Below are 12882 nucleotides of genomic sequence, written 5' to 3' on the forward strand. Positions count from 1 at the left end.
AGTGAATATCTGTGTCAATAAGTTAAAAGAGCTTAAGTCAATTTTTATCATTTTTCAGTATAAGCAAATGAAGTTTGTGGACCAGATTTTTTTTTACTTTTTTTGTGATTACTTTTAAACTGTTGCCGCTAAACCAACAATTTTTTTTTCTGGGTACAGGCTTGTTATACCCTTAATTTTCATATGTATATTTTTCCTTGAAAACGTTCGGGACGGCCGTTACATTTGAAAAAATAACTTACTTTGACTTAAGTATACAATTTTGCAGACATTTCAAGGAACAAAACAGCTTATGTTTACTTAAGCTGTTTTGCAAAATTGGGTTTGGTTCAAAATGCATTTTTTTAAAATGACTTGAGTCGACATAAGAACACAAATGGTTCACTCGACCACAAGTTTAAAATAGCTTATGTTGACCTAAGCGATGAATATATTTGAATTCAAATTGTCATAGTAGCTTATGTCATGACTTAAGCTTATTTAAAAAAGTTTATTATTTTTAAGATTTTGACGATTTTATACATAAGCTATTTTGCAAATGCAGTTTTTGTCCAAAAAGACTTAAGCTATTATGATTTTTTTTTAATTTAACGGTTTATATTTTGCGTAGAGAAATGAGACCCAGACTAAAACAAAGCTGAACAAAAGGTGAACATGTTAAGCAAATAAAATCGTTTTTCACTTATGTCGACATAAGCTCTTTTAACTTATTACCACAGATATAATGTTGACACTTTCTTTATTTCAGGATTCTGGATGAAAATGTGAAGATATTGATATTTGTCCGGTGAAGTCTTCTGATGATTCTGCGCTGGACACAGCTTCCCCTAAATCAACAATAGCAGTGTTATTATAAGAATAAAGAAAATGCACAGAAAGAAGATTAAGTTATAATTGATGTGTTTTGCGCTATATAGTAGGAATATTTTTGAATGGCTAGATCCAGGAACTTCTGAGCTTTTTCATGAAAATGATACTATTGGAGGTTTTGTCTTTTCTTCGCATGAGGCAGAACTTCTGGAAAAAAGTTTGGATTTGAACTCAGAACTTATAAAGTAATAGTCCACCGCATTTATTACGGAGGTACTCCAAAAAAAACATAAAATTAAAGATTAATGATAAATTAAAACACAAATACAAACACAATTTTATTGATTTTTTAAATTGCTTTATTTTATATGGCCATTTTTGTTTAGGCCCTTACAAACCACTAAGAATTTTCTTATGGTTTTCTAGGTAACCACCATTGGCTTTAAATAATATTAGAAATTTTATCAAGATTAAGACCAAGACCTTTAAGTAAATCTTCAACAGAGCTATCATCACCTAAGTTCAGCTCCTTAAGAAGATCATTAACATTAGCATCGACATCAACATCCAGAGCGTCAATTTGAACATCACTTAATCCAAGTTTTTTTAATAATTCTCCAAGGTTTAAGTCACTATCATCACCAATCAAATCTCCAAGTGGCTTCCCAAGAACACTACCAAGACCACCACCAAGACCATCACCAAGGACTGAGGAACCACTGCTGAATGAAACTAAAGCCACAAGGACTGAGAGTGCTAGGAAACAAACTTTCAACTGGAACATTTTTGATAAAATTTGATTTTGTTTTACTGTGTTACAAGCAGAGTTGGGGAGTAATCATTACATTTGTAATTAATTACTAATTAATTACAATGCAATTACTAGTGGAGTAATTGCATTGTAATCGAATTACTTTCCCATTACAATGGAAATGTAATTCGAAATGCAATTACAATTAAATTACCGTGTAATTTTATTGTAATTAAAACGATGAAATTACAAAAGTAATTGCATTGTAATTAAAATTGTAATTTTAAAGTAATTATATTTTAAAAACAAAATAAAACCAAAATCTAAACCTTCAACATTTCAAAGAAAAACTATGCCACATGTAAAGGGTGGACCTACAGGGATGGGAGTTGTACCCAAATGTAGGTTAGAGTCCCCGCCACCTTTGGGCATCAAAAATTTTGTATTCATTTTTTTTCTTCAAAATTCCGATATATAGCCGTTGGAAGTTGGGGGCGCGAAAAAGCTTCTGGCAGCTGAACGCTTTGACCTAGAGACATGGGGGTGGTGCCATATGAAAGGTTATATTCTCAGCTACCCAATAGTGGTATAATCCGGTTTTTGGATTTTGTTCAAAATTCCGAGATAATTGCGTTTGAAAGTTGGGGTAAAATTTTTTTTTCGAAAAATCCCCGAACCTTTCAACGCTCCGCGAAGCTTAACCGCTTGAGAGCAATTTTTGGGAGTGATGCCAAATGATAGCTTGTGTCATGGGCCTACGCTTTGCACATTGTCAGATTTTTAAAAAATCATCTTCCATTTTAAACCACCGCATCATGCCTATTTTTTCAGAATCGGGCTTAACTTTTGTTTGACCTTTAAGTTCTCCCGGTTTGAGAACGCGTGCACCTACAGGTATAGGAGTTGTACCCAAATGTAGGTTGGAGTCCCCGCTACCTTTGGGCATCAAAAAAAAATTTTCATTTTTTTTTTTCAAAATTCCGAGATATAGCCGTATGTGGCAAGTTGCAAGTTCCATGTAGCAAGTTGCATGTCGCAATTGCATGTGGCAAGTTGCAAAGCCATTGTTCCTGATGTACAACACAATACTTCAATCGTCGTCGCTCCCATTGAAAATTTTCTTCATTTGCGGGCATAATAAATGCGCTGCGGTGAAATAAGTTATCGGACACAAACTTTGAAAAGTTTGTTTTGCTTAAAGCAATAATAAATTACCAGTAATTTTACTGTAACTTTTCGCGTAATATGATAATAGCTGTGTCTTATTATTCTCGTGATCCAGATCAAATCATATTGTTTTCATTTCTCTTACAAAAAAAAGCAGGATCTTGCTTTGTTATTGTATAGCTAACAAATAAAATGATCTGATCTGGATCACGGGAATAATAAAACACAGCTAATATTAATTAATTTATTGAATGATTTTGTTTCATTTGACTAAAATAAAATAATTAATTTAATTTAGAAATTAATTTCAGAGTTTCAATTACAATATAATTACTTTCAAATTCCAAAATATTTAATTACAATGCAATTACTTTTGTAATTTCATAATGTAATTACAATAAAATTACACGGTAATTTAATTGTAATTGCATTTCGAATTACATTTCCATTGTAATGGGAAAGTAATTCGATTACAATGCAATTACCCTGTAATTACATGTAATGTAATTAACGATTCGATTACCCAACTCTGGTTACAAGAAATAACTGATATCATTTCCAAAAAATGTTCCCCTTTTTATACATAAATTTTGCTCAAAATCAACTAATCAGTGGAAAATTTTGATCTATTTGTACCTATTTACTCAGACACCAACTGATTCAATATTTAAAACAAAATAGATTGTCAATATTTTTAAGAACAAGTAGATGCTAATTAAGTTTTTTGTTATACTTTTTCGGATGTTTTTAATAGAAAAAAACTCAATTAGAGGTATTGATAGCAATAAATCCACTTTAGACTACTAGACCTTTCTTGAAAAGATCAATTCAAGTATGAAACAATGTTTATTAATTAATAAAATCTCATATATTTATAAAGTGCATTTTAAGATGCCTGAAGGAAGTAATCACCACCTATAATTTTCGTCTAATGAGATATCAAAGTGGAACTCAGATTTGACCATTGACCAGTAGTGTTTATAAATAACACTAGTTTAACAAAAAATTAAAAATTTTTTGGACACCAAGAGCCGTTAAACTTTTCGTATAGATTTGAGACCAGAAAACTCGAAAATTTTATCCAAAAAAATGTTTATGGATAAGTTTTCGAGATATGATATTTCAAATTTTTTGGCGTTATTTTTCCAGCATACCTACATAGTATTCGGGCTATATCTTGAGTAACAAACGATCCATCTGAACAGAAAAACCGACACCTGAAAGCTAAAGAAACACTAGAACAACTTTTCTGTGTCACCCAAGTTTTTAAAATGCAATGTATCAAAACATTGCAAAAAAATCGATTTTTTAAAAGAGTTGTCATAGTTTTAATTTTTGTATGTGTAGTACACTTCTTCCTGACAAAGATAACACAATAATTTTCTTCAAAATCTATCTATAAATTATAAGGATTTGACCATTTTTGTAACGATCATTATTTTTTGCTCTTTTTGTTACTTTTTGAGTTTTTGCCTATAAATTGAAAAGCGAGACAAATTTGAAAATTTGTTTTAAATAATTTTGTCTAAGTAATTACATTTCCTATTGATATGTATTCTTTTCTTTTAAAATTTAAAAACGACAATTTTTCACTTCATATAAAAAAAAATTAATTTAAAGGTTAAGTTAGAGTTATTCTTTTTTTTTTCAAGACAAATGATTTTTTAATGTTTAACTTCTACCACGTTTGAATTGCACACATGAATTTTTTTTATGACAACTTATAATAAATCTCATCATCTGAAAGCTTATTGTTTCAGTTCAAATTATTAGTATCGACCATGTTTTAACAACATCTCAGTTTTCATCAAAAAAAGCAAAAAAAAATATCAATATTTTTCTCTTCTAATACCATTAAATCCATTTTTTTAAATGACAACCTAACATAGATTTTATATCATCTGAAAACATATTATTTCACCTTTAATATGACGCTTCAATCATATTTCTACGATACCTACAAAAAAAGTAAGAATTTTTTAAGGCAAACCATTTAGAAATTTCAAACGGAGATTACACGGATGGCTGGTGATCGGCAACGGATCTCCACAGGTCACGGTGGTCTTGAAAACGCGGCAGGTAATGGATCTCAAAAGTAATGATGCAGATTTGTTCGAAATGATCTCAGGATTCCAAATTTGTAAGTTTCAAAATCGTACCTGATCCCTTTTTTGAGTTACAGGCATTATACATATATATACATTTGACTTAGAATGGGGAAAAAAAAAAACTAAACAAAAAACAATAGCACATTATAATGTCCTATACCTTTTTGGAAAGCTAAAATATACTTCTTGAATTTGATGTTTATTTGAAGTTGATTGAGTAAATAATTTTGGAGAAATTTAATTTTAAAGTTATTATTTAAAAAAAATATTTTTTTTCTTTTAGTTTATTTTATTCATTTGTTTTTAATAAAGGGTACATTTTTTTTACACAAATCAATGCTCTCATTGATTTTAAGTCAAAAACAAAAAATCGCATGTTTAAAAGTATCTTAGTTTTTCAGATTTAAGGAAAAATGTATCTTTTCTCCAAATTTTTTTTTAGCAATTTTAAAATTTTTTTTTTTAAATAAAAAAAGAATTAGCCTCAAATCAACTGGAAAAAAAGGTCACTGTAACACGCTGCTGATCAGGACGTCTTCTTTTTTTTTAAATTAACGCGATAGGTGATTATGGATTCATGGAAAATGGCTCTTACGATTAAAATCGAGAAACGGTTTTGTGGTCCCTGAGGACCTTAGCTGTCCTGAAATCTATGTTATGTGGGATATTTTTCTGATATACGTAATATATAACTCTTACATTTCAAAAATAGTCCTGAAATATTCAGAACTTTATTAAAATAATTTAAAAAAATATAAAAATAAAAAAAAAAAAATAAAAATGGCAAAAAAAAAACATTAAAAAAAAAACCAAAAATAAACAAAAACCTCAAAAAAGGAGCCAAAATACCACTTGGGGTTGATTCTGAGTCACACTAAGTGTGATTAAAACTTACAAATCTGTTGATTAAATAACCATTATACAATTTTTTCCTTATATAGGAACAAATAAAACAAATATAAAAGTGCCTATCTCTTTTTTCCATTTTTGAAAAACTAGAATAGTTTTTTGCATGCCTGTAACTCAAAAAAGGGATCAGGTACGATTTTGAAATTTACAAATTTGGAATCCTAAGATCATTTCGAACAAATCTGCATCATTACTTTTGGGATCCATTTTTATAAAACCTGCCGCGTCTTCAAGACCACCGTGAGGTGTTTTGAGGTATTTTTTTTTTTCAAGTTGTTCAATTAAAGACTGTTAAACTTCGATACTAAAGAAGTTTTCACTTTAAAAACAAACATACTTGTGTTACATTGGCACTAACTTTCCTTAGAGTAGATAGTCTTTTTCACTTTTTCACAAAAAGCAACTTAAAAATATGTATCTTATGAAAATATTCAGAAAACAATTTTGTCAAACACTGTGCAAGTCGAAATTCTTGACAGGTGCGCGAATAACTGTTTCGCCCTATTTCGGACCCGAGAAATCCATTGGCATCATTAGTTTTTCGATTTATCGGTACGACTTCGAACAAAATTTTTTTTGAAAGTTTTTTCAATTATTTTGAGAGTTTCCCACTGTTTTTAGTCATTTTCAACCAAAAACAATATTTATATTGCTAACAATTCTGCTCAAACGTTATTTGCTACCAGTCGAAAGACATTATAAACAATTTTGAACAATTAATTTGAAAGTTTAGTGATTTTTTGAAGAATTTAAAAAAAAAAATCAAAATTTTTAACATTTATCGTTTTTTCGCTGTTTTTGTTCTCTTTTGCACAAATACATTGCATGTTTTCCATTAAAAATTAATTTAACTGTTAATTTAGTGTTAGCTTTGAAATTAATTAAACAAAATTTGAACTACAAGTTAAGTTTTCATTTGACATTGGATGTAAACAACGAATAAACATTGTGTTTGGTAGATATCGATAGTTCCCATTGTCGATTGTATCGATAGTTTTAAGAAAAAACTATCGATAATATCGGTAGCCTTGTGGTAAAATAATTTGGAAGTATTGAAACTATCGATAGTGTTGTGAAGTATCGATATACCTACTCGATATTTTTTTGTTATCGATGCTATCGATTTAACCAACACTAAATTAACAGTTAATTTAATTTTTAAAGGAAAACATGCAATGTATTTGTGCAAAAGCGAACAAAAACAGCGAAAAAACGATAAATGTAAAAAATTTCGATTTTTTTTTTAATTTCTTCAAAAAAATTACTAAACTTTCAAATAAATTGTTCAAAATTGTTTATAATGTCTTACGACTGGTAGCAAATAACGTTTGAGCAGAATTGTTAGCAATATAAATATTGTTTTTGGTTGAAAATGACTAAAAACAGTGGGAAACTCACAAAATAATTGAAAAAAACTTTCGAAAAAAAATTTGTTCGAAGTCGTACCGATAAATCAAAAAACTAATGACGCCAATCGATTTGTCGGGTCCGAAATAGGACGAAACAGTTAATCGCGCACCTGTCTCAAAAATTTTTTTCAAAAAACTTGCACAGTGTAATAATCTTAAGAAAAGAAAGTGATGCCGTGTGTAAATTACTTTTAAGTTTTTTACCTTGGTTAAATTTTGACTCTTACGTAATAAAAAAAAGATCTAGCCCCTACGAAGATGAACACATCAACAAAAATTCACGAAAATGGCAATAATCTGAAACATTCTAAGCAACTTTTATCATAAGAGCGAGTACGTGCGACCAAGTCGTGGACTATTTTTATGAAAAGTTATAAACTGAATATTTAAAACCACTTGTCAATGGTCAAATCTATTTCATTAGTGAAAAATTTGTGGTACTCACTTCCTTCATCTTAAAATACAATTTATAAATATATGAAATTAATAATTATTAAACATTGTTTCATACTTGAATTATTGATCTATTCAAGAAACGTCTAGTGTAGTGTAAGAGAGACCTTGATTTGTTTTTCAATCACACAATCTTAACGATTTATCTGTTTAACATAAAGTGGATTTATTGCTATCAATACCTCTAATTGAGTTTTTTTCTATTAAAAACATCCGAAAAAGTATAACAAAAAACTTAATTAGCATCTACTTGTTCTTAAAAATATTGACAATCTATTTTGTTTTAAATATTGAATCAGTTGGTGTCTGAGTAAATAGGTACAAATAGATCAAAATTTTCCACTGATTAGTTGATTTTGAGCAAAATTTATGTATAAAAAGGGGAACATTTTTTGGAAATGATATCAGTTATTTCTTGTAACACAGTAAAACAAAATCAAATTTTATCAAAAATGTTCCAGTTGAAAGTTTGTTTCCTAGCACTCTCAGTCCTTGTGGCTTTAGTTTCATTCAGCAGTGGTTCCTCAGTCCTTGGTGATGGTCTTGGTGGTGGTCTTGGTAGTGTTCTTGGGAAGCCACTTGGAGATTTGATTGGTGATGATAGTGACTTAAACCTTGGAGAATTATTAAAAAAACTTGGATTAAGTGATGTTCAAATTGACGCTCTGGATGTTGATGTCGATGCTAATGTTAATGATCTTCTTAAGGAGCTGAACTTAGGTGATGATAGCTCTGTTGAAGATTTACTTAAAGGTCTTGGTCTTAATCTTGATAAAATTTCTAATATTATTTAAAGCCAATGGTGGTTACCTAGAAAACCATAAGAAAATTCTTAGTGGTTTGTAAAGGCCTAAACAAAAATGGCCATATAAAATAAAGCAATTTAAAAAATCAATAAAATTGTGTTTGTATTTGTGTTTTAATTTATCATTAATCTGTTTCGCAGGACATTGTTTCGGATATAAGTTTTTATTAGTTTCGTGTTATTGTTTATTGGTTTCGTGTTAGCAAAAATCAAAGCTGAGAAGTTAAAAAAAAGAGATCATAACTTGTACTTTTATTTATGTTTTTTTTTTTGTAGTAACCTCCGTAATAAATGCGATGGACTATTACTTTATATAAGTTCGGAGTTCAAATCTAACCTTTTTTCCAGAAATTCTGCCTCATGCGAAGAATTGACGTTAAATCTTCATTTATCTTCATTTATCTTCAAGTATCATTTTCATGAAAAAGCTCATCAGGAGTTCCTGGATCTAGCCATTCAAAAATATTCCAACCATATAGCGTAAAATACATCAATTAACTCGATCTTCTTGCTGTGAATTTTCTTTATTCTTATAATAACTCTGCTATTGGTGATTTAGAAGAAGCTGCGTCCAGCGCAGAATTATAAATAGACTTCACCAGACAAATATCAATGTCTTCCCATTTTCGTCCATAATCTCGAAATTTAGAAATTGCCATCAAAGTATTCACTGAGTGAACTCATGTTCAAGATTTTTGTTCAGCACTTTATAAATTTCGAGTACCGAAAAAAGGTTTTGAACATCGCATGCTTCTCGATCGACCAGAAAGAATAAGGCAAGAGTGACGAAATTGCTGTTGAGCACAAATTTCACGAATTATTCCTTCCAAAAAGTCTCTCTAATCTTTTCGAATAATATTTAGTATGCTTTTTAAATTCTTGAATTTGTATAATATAAAATGTATTGTTACTAACAAAAAATCCAATCAAACAATTGATTCATTTTTGTTATCACGCGAAATTTGACTGAAAAAACTGATGTCATTTATTAGTTTTGTTGACTTTTGTTTTTAATACAATAATGTATTAATTGAATTCTTAACAACAACATAATTAACAAACATTTGTTCACAAACAATATTAAAATTTATTTATTACTTGCTCTATAGGGCAAGTATTGGTTTCGTGGAAAAAAAAATTCGAGGTTTTAATCAAAACCAACATTACGATGATGGAGAAGATCAAAAAAGTGGTTTTCGTCATGCCGTCCGTCGCGTCGGTCTGTGCGTCTGTGCGTCCATCTGTACATCGAGCTAGGGCCTAAACGGATGGATGGATTTGCTTGAATCTTGGTACAGATGATTTATACGTGATTCCCTAGACCTGTTTTTTTTTAGTTTTTTAATATCTCCTTTTTAACACATACCTCCCATATAACGTTTTCGAGGTATTTCAATTTTCTCGAAAACGGCTTTAACGATTTTGATTAAATTTGGTGTACATAATACTATTATTGATTCTAACAAAACTGCGTTTTTAGTTTTTCTCAAAAAATTCGGAGAACGGAAATATGGCGTTGCCGTTTTTCAAAAATTGACATTTTTTAAGTTCATAGATTTCATCACAGTATAGATCAATTTTATTTAAAATTTAAATTGAAGTTAAAATGTAAAAAAAAAGAAATTAAAAAAGTTTTTTAAATTTAAAAAAAAAAAATTTTTTTCTGCACACACAACAAAATCTTAATTTTCCAATACATATTTAAGATAAAGATACTTTGAACTACAAGAGCAAGTGTCTTATTTTACGCTTCCGTAATCTTTTGTTTTGGGTTCTTTGTTTGTTATTGACTATTTTAATATTGACACAAATGTTACTATCAAATTTTCAGTGATGATAAAGTATCATGGCTTTTGATCGATTTTGTATGTCTTTCCGAATAAAAGTCGATTGTTCTCATATAGATAGTTAAAGATTTTAATCAAAAATGTCTTCGTTTCTAGTTTTGAAGGGCACCAATTTATCAACGACTTACGTCCCTTTATTTGGCGCACACTTTGTGGTGGAATCAAAGAAAAAATTATCTCATTAATTGGTGATAATTAAATGCTAATTTGTTGCGCAAACCAAAAATTTGTAGCTCGCATAGTTTTTGAATTATTGAACTTTCCGCTAAAATAAGTCTGAAGTTAGCGGACATAATCTGAAATGATTGAAATTAATGAGTTTAGTTGACCTCGAAATTTGTAGCTTTTTAAATGCTTTTCAATTACATAAACTTGGTTTTTATAGCTTGAACAGTTTTTCTGTTATTCAAAATTGTGCTTAAATAAGACTGAAGTTAGCGGACGAAAGTAGAAAATTTAATATTTTTTTTGATGCCCAAAATTTTAGCTAATTAAATGCTAATTTGTTGAGCAAAAATTAATTTTTAATTTTTTATAGGTATTGTAGCTCAAACCGTTTTTAAAACATTCATGATATTGTTTTAAAAAGATACCTCAAAAGTAACCTTGCAAAATCCAAAAAAATGCGAAATTCAAAATTTTTTTTTGCACAAATTTGAAGAAATCTGAAAACCTCGATTTTGTAACTCGATTAGTTTTTTTGTTATTCAATATTCCGCTAAAATAAGACTCAATTTCATATGTACACAGAGAAAAATAAACCACATAAAATAGAACAAAAACAATAAGATTTCTCTATGGTTTTCATCCAAGAAGGAAACCTTATTAAAACAATCGGGTTTTCCTTATTGTTTTAAAATCTGCAATTGTACTTTTTGAAAGAAAAAAAAAAAAAAAAAAAACGACGACCAGGCCGGGAATCGAACCGGAGACTTCAAATTATTAGTCGCCCACCTTACCACCTGAACCAACCTGCTATGAAAATATTGATAGGTAGCTATTTTTGTTCTAGTGCCAAGTTGAAAAAATTTTAATAAGATGTTCTCTATAAAAATAATAAGAAATCTTCTTATTAAAAAACTTTATTAATCGTTGCTTTTAATAAGATTTCCTTATAAAACATATGGGCAGTAAAACAATATGGCAATCTGTTAGTTTTTAGGTGGTCATATTTTTCTCTGTGTAACTGTCAAAATTTTTAAAAAAGTTGAATTTTCAAATTGTTTTCTTCCCTAGAAATTGTAGCTTTGCAAAACAAAATTTGTTGCTTAAAAATTAATTTTGTAGCTGTTCTCAGTCATTTTCTATTTCAATTTGAAGTTTAAAAAGTGCACTTCCTGTTCGCTATACCAATGCACGAAAATTTAAATAAGACTTTTTTAAATTTTCGTTCATTGAAAATTATTAAAAAAGATACATGAGATACATTTTTTTTGATTCCGCCACAAAGTGTCCGCCAGTGTAAGGGACGTCAATTACTGTTTTTTTTTTTTTTAATATTGCAAAAAACCAACGGTAAAAGAAATTGCTGTTGAGGTAAAGAAAAATTTCAAAATTATTATCAAATTTTGTATAGAATCAATAAAAAAAAATGGTTCAACTAGTCCAAAAACAGTAGATTTTGAAAGTCCATATTTCATCCGATTAGATTTTTTATTTAATTATCTATTTTCAAATTCTGCTTGCTTTTCAAGTTATAGACAAAAACTCAGAAAGTAACAAACAAAGTCGAAAATTTAAAAATATTCATATCATTGCAACTTATCCATAGATTTTAAACAAAAGTATCTGTGCAAAAAGTGTACTACACATGCAAAATTTAAAACTATGAGAATTCGAAAGATTTAGATTTTTTCTTTTAGTAAGAAATTTTTTGTAAAAAATTTCCTTTAAAAATATCGATTTTAAAAAAAATGTTTTGATACATTGCACTTAAATATCTGGAGTTACCCAGAAAAGGTAGTCAAGTGTTTCATACTTATTTATTCAGCTTTCAGATATAACCCAAATACTATGTATGATGGAAAAAACAACGACAAAAAACTTTGAAAAATCATATTTGAAAACCTATCCATAAACATTTTTTTAGATTAGATTTTCGAGTTTTCTGGGCTCAAATCTATACGAAAAGTATTGTCCAAAAAATTTTTTTTTTGTAAACTAGTTAAAAGTAAATCAAAAGTAAAAAAAAAAACTAATATAAACAAAAGCGTTTAAGTAAAGGTTATATTAAAATTTTATAAAATTTTCAAAAAACACATTTTTGGATTTTTAAAAAATATTGCAATTTTTTTTTTTTGAAAATTCAATTTTTTGAAAACGGTTTGATGAAAAATTTTTTAATTTTTTTTTTTTTTTTTTGTAAATTAATTATTTCTTAAAAATGGCAAACTATTTTTTTAAATGTTTTTTTAAAAATTAAATATAAAAATAGTTTTTTTTTTAAACGGCTCTAACGATTTTCAATTTTTTTTTTTCAAAAATTCCTTTTCATACAAGAAATCAGATGGCATAATTTTTTTTTTTTGTGATCAAAATCATTGAAAACGGTGTTTCATTGGTTATATAGAGCTAATTTTACCATATGAGAAAGTACGTGCGACCCCAGTCGTGCATTTTATTT

Source organism: Episyrphus balteatus, chromosome 1, assembly GCF_945859705.1.
Source record: "Episyrphus balteatus chromosome 1, idEpiBalt1.1, whole genome shotgun sequence".
NCBI classification, from domain to species: domain Eukaryota; kingdom Metazoa; phylum Arthropoda; class Insecta; order Diptera; family Syrphidae; genus Episyrphus; species Episyrphus balteatus.